This window comes from Balaenoptera borealis (assembly GCF_965194805.1).
Source record: "Balaenoptera borealis genome assembly, chromosome: 16".
NCBI classification, from domain to species: domain Eukaryota; kingdom Metazoa; phylum Chordata; class Mammalia; order Artiodactyla; family Balaenopteridae; genus Balaenoptera; species Balaenoptera borealis.
This window is the reverse complement of record NC_138872.1, coordinates 69,655,072-69,671,589: the sequence shown is the minus strand read 5'-3', so window position 1 is coordinate 69,671,589 and position 16,518 is coordinate 69,655,072. Positions and strand designations below refer to the sequence as shown.

The following is a 16,518-nucleotide window of genomic DNA, read 5'->3' as shown; positions in this document are numbered from 1 at the left end:
TATTTAGGAGATAATAACTTAGTTTTTTAATTCAAAGTTCTTCAGGTCAAGAGGAACCATACTCAAGAGACCAAACCCAAAGAGCCTCATCTATACCAGGACCTGATTTAGATGACAATATCCTGGAATTTGAATCAATGCCATGAAGGGGTGAGACTTGGATAGTCTTAGAAGAGAATGGGTGTGTTTTTCATGTGAGAGGAATGCATTTGTAGCCAGAGAGAGGATTATGACAGATGAAAGATAACCACAAATTCTTTGACACCCACCCACATCCATTTCCTCCTCTTTTGAATATGAGCTTGCCTGTGAATTCTTTGATCACCAGAATATAGAAGTGACACTGTACTATATGTAATAAATTTATGGATTCAGCTAAGGAGATTCCCAGGAAGAATGTTGAAACTGCCTGTTGATTTTGTTTAGCTACATATAATAAAGTGCAAATGGAAAGAAATGAGCTTAAAAATGTACTCTTTAGTTTTCGATTTCAATAACAATTTGGAGGGAATATAAGGGAGCCAGGACCCACAGGTTCAAAAACAAAACTATTTCTCATTCTCAGACTCTCAAGGCAGCAGAAAGATATCAATACAAGAAATGGCCTCCGGGTGAAGACCATCTCAAGGATGAAACTGAGATCCTAGGCAGAGCCTAGTTCAGAGCCTAAACTTTAAGAGGACCTGCAGTTTCTGCCTTGGTCTCTTGGAATTATGGTTCAGTTATGCTTTAGAAGGAAAAGATGCCAATATCTCAGTGATTTGTTCCTTACTCCTATTTCAAGTTCACTGTGAGTTGAATGCAATTCTGGCCCACATCTTCTTCATTATAGGTCACAGGATGAATAAAATGCCTCTATCTGGACCATAACAATTTCATGGCAGAGGGAAACAATAAAATAGAGTAACCATATGTTGGCTCTTTTTTTTTTTTTTTTTCATATGTTGGCTCTTGCAGCTTCTCCTTGGACATGCTACATCTCACATCTGCTCACAGCCTGTTGACAAAAAGCAATCACATGGCTCAAACCAAACTGCAAGGAAGCTTGGAAATGTGAAGGAGTTCACAAATATTTGGTAAATGTCTTTGTCATAGAGGGAATATTATCAAATTATAGAAATCCCTCTTGCTCTGAGGGCTACTTAAATGGTCAGTAGTGTTTTGTGTCTCAAGTCAGAAGATTCAATACAAGTCAACACCAAACTTCCTGTCTTTCTGAAGCATGGGATCCCAGTAGGATATTAATCTAATTCTGAAAAATTTTTTAAAATTGGCCAGAGCTGCACTCTGAAAATTGTAGAGTAGTTCAAACTGCTTAAGCTAGTATCTTCCATGGAAATCTTGCAGAAAAAAATTAAATGACTGTGCTCAAATCAAAATCTTTCCTGGAAGTCCCCTAGGAGTGCTTTTTGAAAAACCACTCTGGCAACATCTGGGATTGAATTTTAGAATTTTCAGGTTGGAAGCAGGGAGACTAGTTAGGAGGCTGTTACAGTAAACGTAGGCCAAAAATAATGAGTTCTTGGCCAATGTAAGGAAGTTGGAGGTGGAACAGGGGATACATCCAAAGATATTATAGAGATAGAATAAAAGAATTTCAGGAACAAATGGTTGTGGGTGGGAAATCCAAACAGTCAGAAACTAGGGTGGATCAAATATTTGAAAAATAAAAAATTAAAGTCCCGAAGTAAAATATGGATGAAAATTATTGCCTTTCATTTCATAAACAGGAAATCCAGAAAAAAATTAAAAGTTGAGAAATTTGACTACAGAAGCTTTAAAAATGCCTGCACTCTTCCGATACATGTACATACAAGATCAAAAATCAAAGGAAAACAAAGTATAAAGTGGGAAAAAAATGTTGCAACTCAGATAATAGAGAGTGCATGTTCTAATATGTAAAGATTGCTTACAAATCAATGATAAAATCTAAACTCCCAAATCAAAAATGGCCAAAAGGCATGAAGAGGCAACTCAGAAAATAAGAAATACAAATCACTGATAAATATGTGATGTTCATTTTCACTGGTGATCAAACAAATTCAAAGTTTAAAATGTAACACGAACTTTTCCACCAGATTGCAAACATTGAAATTATTTACAAAATCTAGTGGTGGTAATAATTTTGGAGACAAAACATCTCACAATCACTCTTAAAGAAAGTGCAAACTAATATAATTTTTTTGGAGGGAAGTATGACAATATGTAAATAATTTTGAATGAAAATATCTTTTGACCATCAATGTAACTTAAAGACTTTAAGGGGAGAAGATAATTGTGCAAGTATTTTTTAAAAGTATGTTCAAGGATGTTCACTGAGGGAATGAACCTATTGGAAAACTTAATATCCATTAGTAAAAAGAACTTGTTAAATAAATCGTGGTATGTTTATCAAAGTAAAATACAGCCCTTGTAGATTTACATTTATTGACCTGGAAAGTTGGCTAAATTATATAGTTTAATAAAACACAAAGCTACAGCATTGTATTGTGTGATCATAAATTACAAAATTATATGTTTACAATCAAACCAGCTTATTCAAATAGGAGAGTATTCCATAAGGGTGTTAGGGAATCCCACAGCCTCTAAGAACAGAATTGCAACCAGAGTCAGCAACACATATTGTTATAACTCTCTCTCTCAGTCTCTCTACTATCCTTCTCTGTGTCAACTGAAAAAAAAAAGAAAAAAAAGTGAGAGTTGTAAGTTGAGTTTTATTTGGAGCAAAATGAGGACTGTAGCCCAGGAGACAGTATTTCAGATATCTCTGAGAAACTGCTCCGAAGAGGTAGCACACATTTTTGCAGAAGACTGCTGCTAGTCTTGTAAAGGTTACTACTAGTCACGAGGAGCAGATGTCACCATTAATGATTTTAGTGCTTATACAGACATGAGGAGATGCAAGAATTGGGCTCATAAGATGTTCTCCAGATAATATTTATCTGAAGACCTGTTCTGCCAGTTTTTCCCAGAGCATAGAGTGCCTCATCCCTGATCTCCACCCTGAACTCCTTTCAGGGAGATGTTGAAGGTCAGCAGCTGCAGGAGCTCATGATTTAATCCTTGTAGAGGTAGATGGCAAGTGACAATTTTTAGTTGGCATCTATATATAGGTGTTGTTCTTAAGTCACAGTCTACCCTCCCCTTTCAGTTTCCACCTCATATGGTAGAAACGGGTCACCAATATCATATCATAAATGTGCATTTCTTTTTTTTTCTAAATAAATTTATTTATTTATTTATTTATGGTTGCATTGGGTCTTCATTGCTGCATGTGGGCTTTCTCTAGTTTTGGCAAGTGGGGTCTACTCTTCGTTGCGGTGAGCGGGCTTCTCATTTTCGTGGCTTCTCTTGTTGGGGCGCACAGGCCCTAGAGCACAGGCTCAGTAGTTGTGGCTCATGGGCTTAGTTGCTCCGTGGCATGTGGGATCTTCCCGGACCAGGGCTCGAACCCATGTCCCCTGCATTGGCAGGCGGGTTCTTAACCACTGCGCCACCAGGGAAGCCCTAGATGTGCATTTCTTTAATTCAACCAAGCAGCCAAACTAGACTGGAATAGTCTGGTCTCAACTCCAAGTCCTCATGGATCTACTCTGATTGACTCAATCCAGGAAACACTGGTTTAAGCAACTGTTAACTGGATAACAATGTCGTATTTCATAAAACCGTTCTCCCTGTGGTAACCAAGAGTGAGACTGAGGTGGTGTTGCCTCCTTCACCCAACCTGGGTTACAGTCTAATAAGTGGGTTTTGGAGGTAAAATAAAAACCGTCCATCTTTCCTGGGCTTCTCCCTAACATCCCCCAATCTAGCACAATCAGTACTACTACCACTTTTCTAATGTTCACATTATATTTATAATATAGTAAAGAATCTATTACCTACCATTCAGCAAGGTATATTTGATCTTAATTTGCTTCAGAAAAGATTTTCCTATAAGAAACTCACTACTGGGCCAACTAACTGTGGACAAGTGTTGAGTTTTTCTAACTGAATACAAAATAACTGTTCCTCTGGTAATCATGGTTGGAGGAGCTGCCTCCAAAATTGAAAACAACTCCAAAACATCAAGGAAGAGAGAATTGTTTAGACACAATTTTGAATCTACTTCAGAGAGAAAGAGAGATTGGGATGAGAAAGGATGGCCATCTAATACTAACCTTAGTTTTATCTTGGGGTAATTTTATCCAATCAACTTTGTACTATTCTGCATTGCTTTAATGTTTCAATAATTACGTGTCAATTTTAAAATCATAAAAGTAATTTCATAATGATAAAAATGATAAAATTTCCAGAGGATTGGGATTGGGCTAAGAGACCTAAAAGGAAATACCCGGGGTGGGGGTGGGGGGCTGGGGAGGAGGAAAGAGTCAATTAAGAAAGCTAAGAAAAGATTTTCAATAAAGAAGTAGTCAGTTTCAAATGCTATAGAGAGTTCAACTGAAAAAAAGAATAAATAGTATCCCATTACATTTAGCAATTAGGAATTCTTTGGTGACCTTGGAAAGTCTTAGTTCAGTGACTGGGGAAGGGGTCAAAATACCGCAGCTGAGGAGTTACTGAGAAGAGAGGAAGGCAAGATAACAAATTTGAGCAGTGGATGACTGTTAAGTAGTATACATAGTTAGGTGCTGCCTCTGGGTGAAGGGTGTGAAGAAGATAATAGGCCCTAGATGGTCCTTGACCAATGGAATGAGCACTTGGAGTTTGGGTCTATAAGTCAGACCTCAATTTGTAGAAAAGATATAAATTTGGGGAATTAAGATGATATTCCTGAGGAGAGTAAATTTCAGTTTAAGTGCAGCTGAACAGAGTCCACGAGTAATTTTCTCCTTCAAGTAACATACTTAGAAAAAGGCAGAGTCCCAAGGAAGCCAATGTCTGCCCCTCTCCACTGAGTTCCAGACTCACACAGGACAAATACATTGGATGTCTACAGGTATTTCGCAGGGAACGTATCAAAATGAACTCATTATCTTAAGAAAGTACTCACCTTCTTGCATTCTGATCTTGGATTAACAGCATCACCATCCACCTAATTTTCAAAGTTAGAAATTTCATGGTAATCTTCAATTTCTTCCACAACTAGATGGCCAACAAATGTCCTTGATTTCAATTCCTAAATTGCTATCAAATTTTGTCTTATTTTCTGCCCTCTGCCATCTCTCGATATTAATTCTGGGTCTCATCTTTTCTTATGTGAACAATAAAACATTTTCACAGTTTGTCTGCAATGTTGACCTTTTCATTTCATTCTCCGTGTGTGTACCCAGAGTCATTCTTACAAAAACTTAAGATCACTTAAGATCCGTTAATTTCTATTCAACACCATTTGAACTACTTTACAAACATTATCACCACTCTTTCTTACGTACCTTATACTCTAACGCCATGCAACTACCTTAGTAAGGTTGTGGTTGGGTCCTAGGATATAAGAGCCTATCCTGGAATTCTTTCACCTTCTCTTTACCTGGAAAACTGCTTATCATTAAATGGAGAGTAAGAATGTCATTTATTCTGTGAAGCTTTGAGCTTCTCAGGGGAAAACATGGTGTGTTTTTTTATTTTTGCATCACTCATGACTTGCATAGTACCTGGAAACCAGTAAGAGATAAAAAATTGAATGTTTCTGCTCCACTCTGAGCCCTTGAAGCACAGTCAAAACAGCAACCACTGAATAAGCTTCAGCCAGCTCATTTAAAAAGTCACGATGGGGCTTCCCTGGTGGCGCAGTGGTTGAGGGTCCGCCTGCCAATGCAAGGGACACGGGTTCGAGCCCTGGTCTGGGAAGATCCCACATGCCGCGGAGCAACTGGGCCCGTGAGCCACAGCTACTGAGTCTGCGCGTCTGGAGCGTGTGCTCCGCAACAAGAGAGGCCGCGACAGTGAGAGGCCCGCGCACCGCGATGAAGAGTGGCCCCCGCTCGCCTTAACTAGAGAAAGCCCTCGCACAGAAACAAAGACCCAACACAGCCAAAAAATAAACTAATTAATTAATTTTTTTTAAAAATAGAACTTAAAAAAAAAAAAGTCATGAACAGGAGATAATGTTTCTCTTAACTCCTAACCCCTTTCCTTTTAAAACCATTTGATCATTAAGTTAGGTATCACTTAAATAAGAGGGTATTTTCCAGGCACTCCACCAGGGACGGAACACAAGGACAAACAATATACATTTCTTGCTCTAGAGGAACTTAGAATCTAGTGTGATTCTCAAGTGTTTGCACTTACTCTCATTTCTTTGCCTCTGAACTCCTTGCTAAATATAGCAACTTACTAACAAATGCCTCACCTTCTATTTTGGACATTAGTCTACAGGATGGCTTTTGGCTTCTCTACCTCCTCTGGTTTTGGAATATTCTATAATCTCTAAGAAGAACTTTCTATTTTAATCCTGGGACACTATGGGAACACAAATGCAGCTCTAACCCTTGACTGGTGTTGAGGAGGGAAAAAAATGGTTTCTCCCTCACCATCTTAGGTTCTCTGGCTGGGACCATATAAATTAGACTGGCAAAAGGCAGATCAACAAGAGAAAAACAAAGAGGTTTACTAGCATGTTCACTGTTGGGAGCACCCAGTGATGAATAACACAAACGTGTGGTTGGAATTTGGGCTTATATACATACTGTCTTAAGCTAAACAAGGAAAAGGGGTTTGGGGCTTCTGAGAGGAAGAGGAAAGAGATGAGAAGGTGAGCAGGGAAAGCATGGTAAACAAGGCTTGTTTGGTAAGGTTTGTCATGCAGATTTAAGTCGGTGCCTTCTCCAGGGATAAGTTGTTAAGAATCCTCCTCTTCCTCGTAGGAGAATAGGAGCCATTGAGCCAGCTCTACAAATGTAAATTTCCTTTATAAATGTAAATTTCCTTTGCAAAAGGAAAACTTGTGATCTGTTTTTAGAGCTTTTCTTATACCTGCTGGCTCTCAATGGCCTTTTGCTCAAAATAATCCATATGCCAAAGAGGCATATTTTGAGGTGGCTTATTCTGGTACCCTTTATTGGTATCCCAATTTTACCAAACCTGACCCCTTTGAAAAGATTTTCAAAAAATGAAAAGAATGTTTCAGTCCCAATCTCTCCTATGAGTTTACTTATTACTCTTGACCCACAGTACTATTTGTATAGTTTTCTCCACTTGTGTTGGGGCCAATAAGAATGCAATACTGGGGGTCTTACATCCAGACAATACATTTTCAAGCTGTCCTTTCAGGCTTGCAAGTGAAAGAGAGATAGAGGACTGAAAAGAGAGGGATGAGCAGCCAGAGGGAGCTGTCAGTTTCAAGAAGGTCACTGAGTTTGTTCAGGCTGCCAAGTTCCTGGGATTGTTCCCAAACTCCTGCAGTGCTGCTTCAATTTGGCTACAGACTCTACGCCATAGACTATGATCTCTGGCTCATTTGATGGAACCAAGCCAGATTCCTCTGGGGTTTCAGATGCTCTATGGGTGTTAATTGGGCAACTCAAGAAGTCGCATTCTTGATTTCAGCCTCCTCATTGATATTTTATGGTCAGAAATAAAAGCTGGAAATAGTTTATTATTCTTTGAATATATTATTCCATCTGTGAGTTCATTTGAGGCACCTTTATTTTTATTTTTTTTAACATCTTTATTGGAGTATAATTGCTTTACAATGGTGTGTTAGTTTCTGCTGTATAACAAAGTGAATCAGCTATATGTATACATATATCCCCATATCTCCTCCCTCTTGCATGTCCCTCCCACCTTCCCTATCCCACCCCTCTAGGTGGACACAAGGCACCGAGCTGATCTCTCTATGCTATGCGGCTGCTTCCCACTAGCTATCTATTTTACATTTGGTAGTGTATATATGTCCATGCCACTCTCTCACTTCATCCCAGCTTACCCTTCCCCCTCCCAGTGTCCTCAAGTCCATTCTCGACGTCTGCGTCTTTTATCCTGCCCTGCTCATAGGTTCTTCAGAACCATTTTTTTTTTTTAGATTACATATATATGTGCTAGCATATGGTATTTGTTTTTCCCTTTCTGACTTACTTCACTCTGATGGACTCTCTAGGTCCATCCACCTCACTACAAGTAACTCAATTTTGTTTCTTTTTATGGCTGAGTAATATTCCATTGTATATATGTGCCACATCTTCTTTATCCATTCATCTGTCGATGGACACTTAGGTTGCTTCCATGTCCTGGCTATTGTAAAAAGAGCTGCAATGAACATTGTGGTACATGACTCTTTTTGAATTATGGTTTTCTCAGGGTAGATGGCCAGTAGTGGGACTGCTGGGTCATATGGTAGTTCTATTTTTAGTTTTTTAAGGAACTTCCATACTGTTCTCCATAGTGTCTGTATCAATTTACATTCCCACCAACAGTGCAAGAGGGTTCTCTTTTCTTCACACCCTCTCCAGCATTTATTGTTGTAGATTTTTTGATGATGGCCATTCTGACCACTGTGAGGTGATACCTCATTGTAGTTTTGATTTGCATTTCTCTAATGATTAGTGATGTTGAGCATCCCTTCATGTGTTTGTTGGCAATCTGTATATCTTCTCTGGCGAAATGTCTATTTACGTCTTCTGCCCATTTTTGGATTGAGTTGTTTGATTTTTTGGTATTGAGCTGCATGAGCTGCTTGTATATTTTGGAGATTAATCCTTTGTCTGTTGCTTCATTTGCAAATATTTTCTCCCATTCTGAGGGTTGTCTTTTCGTATTCTTTATGGTTTCCTTTGCTGTGCAAAAGCTTTTAAGTTTCATTAGGTCCCATTTGTTTATTTTTGTTTTTATTTCCATTTCTCTAGGAGGTGGGTCAAAAAGGATCTTGCTGTGATTTATGTCATAGAGTGTTCTGCCTATGTTTTCCTCTAAGAGTTTTACAGTGTCTGCCCTTACATTTAGGTCTTTAATCCATTATAAGTTTATTTTTGTGTATGGTGTGAGGGGGGTGTTCTAATTTCATTCTTTTACATGTAGCTGTCCAGTTTTCCCAGCACCATTTATTGAAGAGGTGTCTTTTCTCCATTGTATATTCTTGTCTCCTTTATCAAAGATAAGGTGACCCTATGTGCATGGGTTTATCTCTGGGCTTTCTATCCTGTTCCATTGATCTATATTTCTGTTTTTGTGCCAGTACCATACTGTTTTGATTACTGTAGCTTTGCAGTATAGCCTGAAGTCAGGGATCCTGATTCCTCCAGCTCCATTTTTCTTTCTCAAGATTGCTTTGGCTATTCGGGGTCTTCTGTGTTTCCATACAAATTGTGAAATTTTTTATTCTAGTTCTGTGAAAACTGCCACTGGTAATTTGATAGGGATTGCATTGAATCTGTAGATTGCTTTGGGTAGTAGAGTCCTTTTCAGAATGTTGATTCTTCCAATCCAAGATCATGGTCTATCTCTCCATCTGTTTGTATCATCTTTAATTTCTTTCATCAGTGTCTTATAGTTTTCTGCATACAGGTCTTTTGTCTCCTTAGGTAGGTTTATTCCTAGGTATTTTATTCTGTTTGTTGCAATGGTAAATGGGAGTGTTTCCTTAATTTCTCTTTCTGATCTTTCCTTGTTAATGTATAGGATGCAAGAGATTTCTGTGCATTAATTTTGTATCCTGCTACTTTACCAAATTCATTGATTAGCTCTAGTACTCTCCTGGTAGCATCTTTAGGATTCTCTGTGTATAGTATCATGTCATCTGCAAACAGTGACAGTCTTACTTCTCTTCCGATTTGGATTCCTTTTATTTCTTTTTTTTCTCTGATCGCTGTGGCTAATACTTCCAAAACTATGTTGAATAAGAGTGGGGAGAGTGGGCAACCTTGTCTTGTTCCTGATCTTAGTGGAAATGATTTCAGTTTTTCACCATTGAGAACGATGTTGGCTGTGGGTCTGTCATATATGGCCTTTATTATGTTGAGGTAAGTTCCCTATATGCCTACTTTCTGGAGGGTTTTTATCCTAAATGGGTGCTGAATTTTGTTGAAAGCTTTTTCTGTATCTATTGCGATGATCATATGGTTTTTATTCTTCAGTTTGTTGATGTGGTGTATCACACTTTCTGATTTGCAGATATTGAAAAATCCTTGCATCCCTGGGATAAATTCCACTTGATCATAGTGTATGATCCTTTTAATGTATTGTCAGATTCAGTTTGCTAGTATTTTGTTGAGGAGTTTTGTGTCTATGTTCAAAAACCTGTACTCCAAAAACTGTAAAATGCTGATGAAAGAAATCAAAGATAACACAAACAGATGGAAAGATATACCACGGTCTTGGAATGCAAGAATCAATATTGTCAAAATGACTACACTACCCGAGGAAATCTACAGATTCAATGAAATCCCTATCAAATTACCAATGGCATTTTTCACAGAACTAGGACAAAAATTTTTTTAATTTGTATGGAGACACAAAAGACCCCAAAGAGCCAAAGCAATCTTAAGAAAGAAAAACGGAGCTGGAGGAATCAGGCTCCTTGACTTCAGACAATACTACAAAGCTATAGTCATCAAAACAGTAAACTACTGGCACAAAAACAGAAATATAGATCAATGGAAGAGGACAGAAAGCCCAGAAATAAACTCACAAACCTATGGTCAACTAATCTATGAAAAAGGCGGCAAGAATATACAATGGAGAAAAAACAGTCTCTTCAATAAGTGGTGCTGGGAAATCAGGACAGCCACATGTAAAAAAAAAAAAAAAGTTAAATTAGCATGCTCTCTAACACCATACACAAAAATGGATTAAAGACCTAAATGTAAGACTGGATACTGTAAAACTCTTACAGGAAAACATAGGTAGAACACTCTCTGACATAAATCTCCACAATATCTTTTTTGAGCCATCTCCTAGAGTAATGAAAATAAAAACAAAAATAAACAAATGGAACCTAATTAAACTCAAAAGCTTTTGCACAGCAAAGGAAACCATAAACTAAAGTAAAATACAACACACAGAATGAGAGAAAATATTTGCAAACGATGCTACTGACAAGGGATTAACCTCCAGAATTTACAAACATCTTATTTACAAGCAGTTCAATATATATATATAAAAAAAAAACCCAATCAAAAAATGGGCAGAAGACTTAAATAGACATTTCTCTAAAGAAAACATACAGATGGCTAAGAGGCACATGAAAAGATGCTCAATATCTTTAATTATTAGAGAAATGCAAATCAAAACTACAATGAGATATCACCTCACATCAGTCAGAATGGCCATCATTAAAAAGTCTACAAATAACAAATGCTGGAGAGGGTGTGGAGAAAAGGGAACCCTCCTACACTGTTGGTGGGAATGTAAATTGGTACAGTCACTATGGAGAACAGTATGAAGGTTCCTTAAAAAACTAAATACAGAGCTACCACATGATCCAGAAATCCCACTCCTGGGCATATATCTGGAGGAAAACCTTTGTTCAAAAGAATACACGCACCCCAGTGTTCATTGCAGTGCTGTTTACAATACTGCAGCCATAGAAGCAACATAAATATCCATTGACAGATGAATGGATAAGGAAGATGTGGTGCATATATGCAATGGAATATTACTCAGCCATTAAAAAGAATGAAATTATGCCATTTGCAGCAACATGGATGGTCCTGGAGATGATCATACTAAGTGAAGTAAGTCAGACAGAGAAAGACAAATATCATATGATATTGCTTATATGTGGAATCTAAAAAAAGTGATAAAAATGAATTTATTTACAAAACAGAAACAGACTTACAGACTTAGAGAATGGACTTATGGTTATCAGCAGGGAAGTGTTGAGGTAAGGGAAAAATTGGGAGGTTGGAATTGACATATACACCCTGCTATATTTAAAACAGGTAACCAACAGAGACCTACTGTATAGCACAGGGAACTCTGCTCATTATTCTGTAATAACCTAAATGGGAAAAGAATTTGAAAAAGAAACATGTATGTATATAACTGAATCACTTTGCTGAAACTAACACCTAAAACTAACACAACATTGTTAATCAACTATACTCCAATATAAAATAATTTTTTTAAAAAAAGACCTTTAAAGCCTAGATAAGATAGAAAGAAATTTACGGATCAATGTAGAATAGATCTAGAAATATATAATCCAGGGTTCCCTGATCTGTGTCAATTGGTTCATGCGTCATTAGGAACTTCATATGCAAAAATTTACACAGGAAGGAAATAATGATGATGACCTACAAAACCCAGATTCGTTTGATTCTTTATTTTGTGCATGAACATTTCATTGTTCCAGCACTGTTTATTGAAAAGACTAGTCATTCTCTATTGAATTGTTTTTGACTTTTGTTAAAAAAATCAGTTGATTAGAAAACTGTTTTCCATAGATAACTAATAAGAACCTGCTGTATAGCACAGGGAACTCTACTTCACTTTGCTGTACAGTAGAAACGAACATAACATTCTAAAACAAATATACCCCAATTAAAAAAAAAAAACTACTTTCCAAAACCATAGTACTTATCATGTAGTATTGTGGTTGTTAGTTTACATCTCTGATCCTGCCTTGAATTCAGGACAGGGAAAACTGCCTAGATCACTACTATAACTCTCACAGCATCTTGAAGTAGATGTTTAATAAATATGAATGCTAAAAAAGGGGCAGCCAAAAGAGCTAAAGGCTTGAATGCTCAAAGTCTTTTTTTTACTATTTAAATTTGTTTTCTCTCTCTCTCTTTCTCTCTCTCACTGAATTTCACAGCCTGGAAGGCATCCAGGCATCCATAATTCCTCCTTCTTCTTTGCCCCAATTCTCCATCACCATCCTTGCTGACATTGCCTCCAAATGCTTCTTGCGTCCATCACTTTCTTCCCATCTTTGGTATCTCTGCCCTATATCATTATACGACAGCTTCATAATGCCACCCTCCTCTTTAGTTGCCAGTGTGATCATAGCCAAAACAGAAAATAAATTATATCACGTTCTTGCTTGATATTCTATGATGGCTCCTTATCACCAACAGGGCAAAGTCCAAGGACAGGTATGGCCCATTAGTGGACACTGTCAGGGCTCAGCCCAGATCCCCTTGAATCCCTTCTGCTCTTTCTAAGTACCTATCCCTCACACCAGCTTCTACATGCTTTGCTTCTAAGGGCCACACCGTAGAATCTCTCTGGAGGACTGCCCTGCATGAATGGAGCCTTTGTGCCCACTGGTTCAGAGAGTCAGAAGTGTTAGGGCAGCCTATCTACTGACTGAAACAAGAGTAGGGAAACCCAGCTCTCTTGCCTCAAGTAAAGACAAACTTTGAGATGTAACTTACACTCCAGAGCTCCTCTGCAGGATCAAGTTAAGGCTAGGACTTTGCCTGATATCACATTCCTACTTGGTTTACTACTTATCTATATTGTGCATAACAAATCCTCCCCCCCCCCAAATTAATGGCTTAAAACAACAAATATTTATTATCTCATACAGTATCTGAGGGTCAGGAATCTGGGGGCAGCTTACCTGGCTGCAGTCAGGTAGTCAGCTGGTGCTCAGTTGTCCAATGAAGGTGGAGAGTATGCTTCCAAGATCACTCACATGGCTGTTGGCAGGAGGCCTCAGTTCCTTGCCAGATGGGCCTCTCTGTAGGGCTGCTTACATGACACGGCAGTTATCTTCTCCCAAAGCTAATGATCCAACAGAAGGAGGGAGCTGGTAAGTAAACAAGAGAGCACCCAAAACAGAACCTAATCTCAGAAAGGTCATGCCATCACTTCTGCTAGAAGCTATTGGTCACACAAATCAGTCTTGATACAATGTAGGAGGGGACTGCAAAAAAAGGGTACCAGGTAGTGGGGATCACTGGAGACCATCTTAGATACGGGCTACCACAGGTGGCTTCTTCTCCTTCTCTATCCTGCTCCTCCCATTCTTTTATCAGATTTTCCTAGCATTCCTTCTTAATGAATCACTTCCACCTAAATCCTGGTCTCAGGTACTGCTTCTGTGGCGCCCAGCCTAAGACATCCTGCAAAGTCATCCATGATATCATCCTTGTCTCCTTCTCCAACTTCACCTCTTGCCAACAAATGTTGTGTCCTAAATGCAGCAGCAACATTAGAATGATGCTTGAAATTATCTGTACATGGCATGTGATCTTTCTATGCCCTTCCTCAGAGTCTTAGTCATCTTTTTATCGCTGTCACTTGCTACCATTAGATATTTGTTGAATGAATGAATGAATGAGTTCATACATCTTAAAGTACTCTCTGTCCTTCATTGGCTACTGCAGGATAGGTAGAGGAAAGGATATGAGGCTTTGTTCTGTCACTTTGGGCAAGTTGGAGAATTTCACCATACCCTCCAAACTCTGGGAAAGGGAAATAAGAAAATCCATTCATTTATTCATTCAACAAATATTTATTAAAAGTTTATTGTGTGCCTGTACTTTCCTGAGCACTGGAGAGGTAACAGTGAAACAAAGAGACTAAAAGTTATCTTCAGAGGTTTACATTCTAGAGGAGGAAATAGTAACAGCTAAAAAGAATTGGGGGTTACCATGTCCCAGGCACTGTCATATGGATATAGATACAGATAGATAGATGATAGATAGATAGATAGATGATAGATAGATATCTGTATCTATATATCTCACTTCATTTAATTCTTACACAACACTTAAAGAATCTAACTTTCTTGAATTCTGATACATTAGGTAATTCTCATTATTATTTTAATTTTGTATATAAGAAGAATAATACACAGAGAGTAAATAGTAGACCTGGAGTTCAATCCCAGGTAGTAGTACTAAAGAAAAAATTATGTATGACACATTAAAAACTGTAAGGCAGACTTTTTTCAGGGGACTACTGCAATGAGGGTTTGTAGAGGGGAGAGAGATGGGGCTCAATTCTGAATACAACAAAGATAAGTAGATTTATAGCCAAGGATCAGGGCGGGAGTCAGTGGATGAAAAATTATTTTAAAAAAACTTCAGGGCTAGGGAAATTTTGGCTAAACTGACTTCATAGGATTTTTGCTGAAAAGGCAAAAATGATAAGATAAGATATGAAGAGTGGGGGATGAGGAATTTGATAAGATATCAAGGGTGGGGGATTTTTTCACTAAATTGACCCAGCAGGATTCTTGCTAAAACTGGGCTAAATGGGCCCAGGACAGAGCCCAAGGGCAAGGTCCAATCAGAAAGAGGAATCAGAAATAGCTAGACATGAGTTAGGTCAAAGGGAGAGTCTTTCAGAAGCATTCCAGAACCCATTATTCTTGTCTACTCTGCTCAGTGAGTGGAAGTGAAACTGAGCGGTACCCTGTGGGGCTCCTGGGCACGGGAGCCTTTCTGTTCAGCCTCCATGACCTTCCCTGAGTTCCAAAGGGCAGGTTCAAACAGTTGCTAAGCAGAGGAGGGAGGAGCAGCCAAGAAACAATAGTGCAGCCTTGGGGCAGGGTCCTGGTTCACCTCAAGGGATACACAGAACAATATCTTTGAGCTCTTTACAGAACTAAACCCCCCAACAAGTGGAAGATGTCAGCATTCTTCATTCCAGAAAAGACCACCTGAGGCCAGATTAAAGAAACCAGAGAAGCTCATCAAGAGATTACCTGAGACCAGATTAAAGGAGTGCAGGCCCTTCACACACCCTAATCCTATCAACAACCCCACCCTTGAACCATTGCTATAAAACTCCTCACCAAGCTCCCCTGGGTTGGGACATACAGTTTTTCAGGACATGAGCCCGCTGTGTCTCCACTTTGCCTGGCAAAGCAATAAAGCTATTCTTTTCTTCTTCACCCCAAACTCTGTCTCTGAGATTCAATTTGGTCCCAGTGCACAGAGGCTGAGCTTTCGGCATCAGCAGAGCATGAAAAATGCCTTGACGTGGCAATACTAGTTGCAAACCTGTCTGCCTATCTGGTTTCCCTTGTCCTACAACGTGTCTCCTTCAAAATTCTGAAAACGGAAAATAATGAAACTGTGCTGATATCTAGTTTACCTAGAATAAAACTGTCACTTCGAGCGGGAATCAGCTAAGAGGCAATGCAGTGAAGAGGCTGAAGTGAGAGTCAGGAGTCAGGCTGAGCTAGAACCTGTACTGTAGTGGGGTCCATGTCCTCATCTTTATGATACCATGCTGAGAAATGTGGTTCTAAGATTCTTTCCTCTAGTCCCTTGATAGCAACCTTAATGGTCTAGCTCTTAAGATCCCATCACCTTTACAGCATGTAATCTTGCATTATTTTTATCAGCCTACATACCTCATCTCCCCTGCTTGACAATAAGCCTTGTGTACAATGAATGCTCCCTTGCACACCATGATATACCATATAAACCATGCCATCCTGGGCGTGTCTTACCATAGGGAATGGGTCTCTATATCCAGGGAATTCCCTTGCGAAGGCTCCTTCAAGATCACAGAGGGAATGAATAAAAGAGTCAAGATTTAGATGCAGGCCTGCCCCATCCCAAGGCTGGCACTTTCAATACACAGCCAGTGACTCAGGAAAGAGCAATTGCTTAAATAGAATTCTTCTGCCTCAGCATATCATTCCTGAAAGCCTACTTCAAATATTTCTCCCTCAGC

The 16,518-nt window shown here is 38.8% G+C and overlaps 1 protein-coding gene across 3 annotated transcripts in view; it reads right to left on the bottom strand.

Annotated features, from left to right (window-relative positions):
• Window positions 1-16,518, bottom strand: part of HS3ST4 (heparan sulfate-glucosamine 3-sulfotransferase 4) — a gene marked incomplete at its 5' end in the record, with an annotated part of 758,541 nt that overhangs the window by 556,363 nt on the left and 185,660 nt on the right. For all 3 annotated transcript variants that reach the window (XR_014236116.1, XM_082362562.1, XM_082362563.1), the window contains one exon: window positions 13,445-13,608. The remainder of the gene's footprint in view (window positions 1-13,444; window positions 13,609-16,518) is intronic.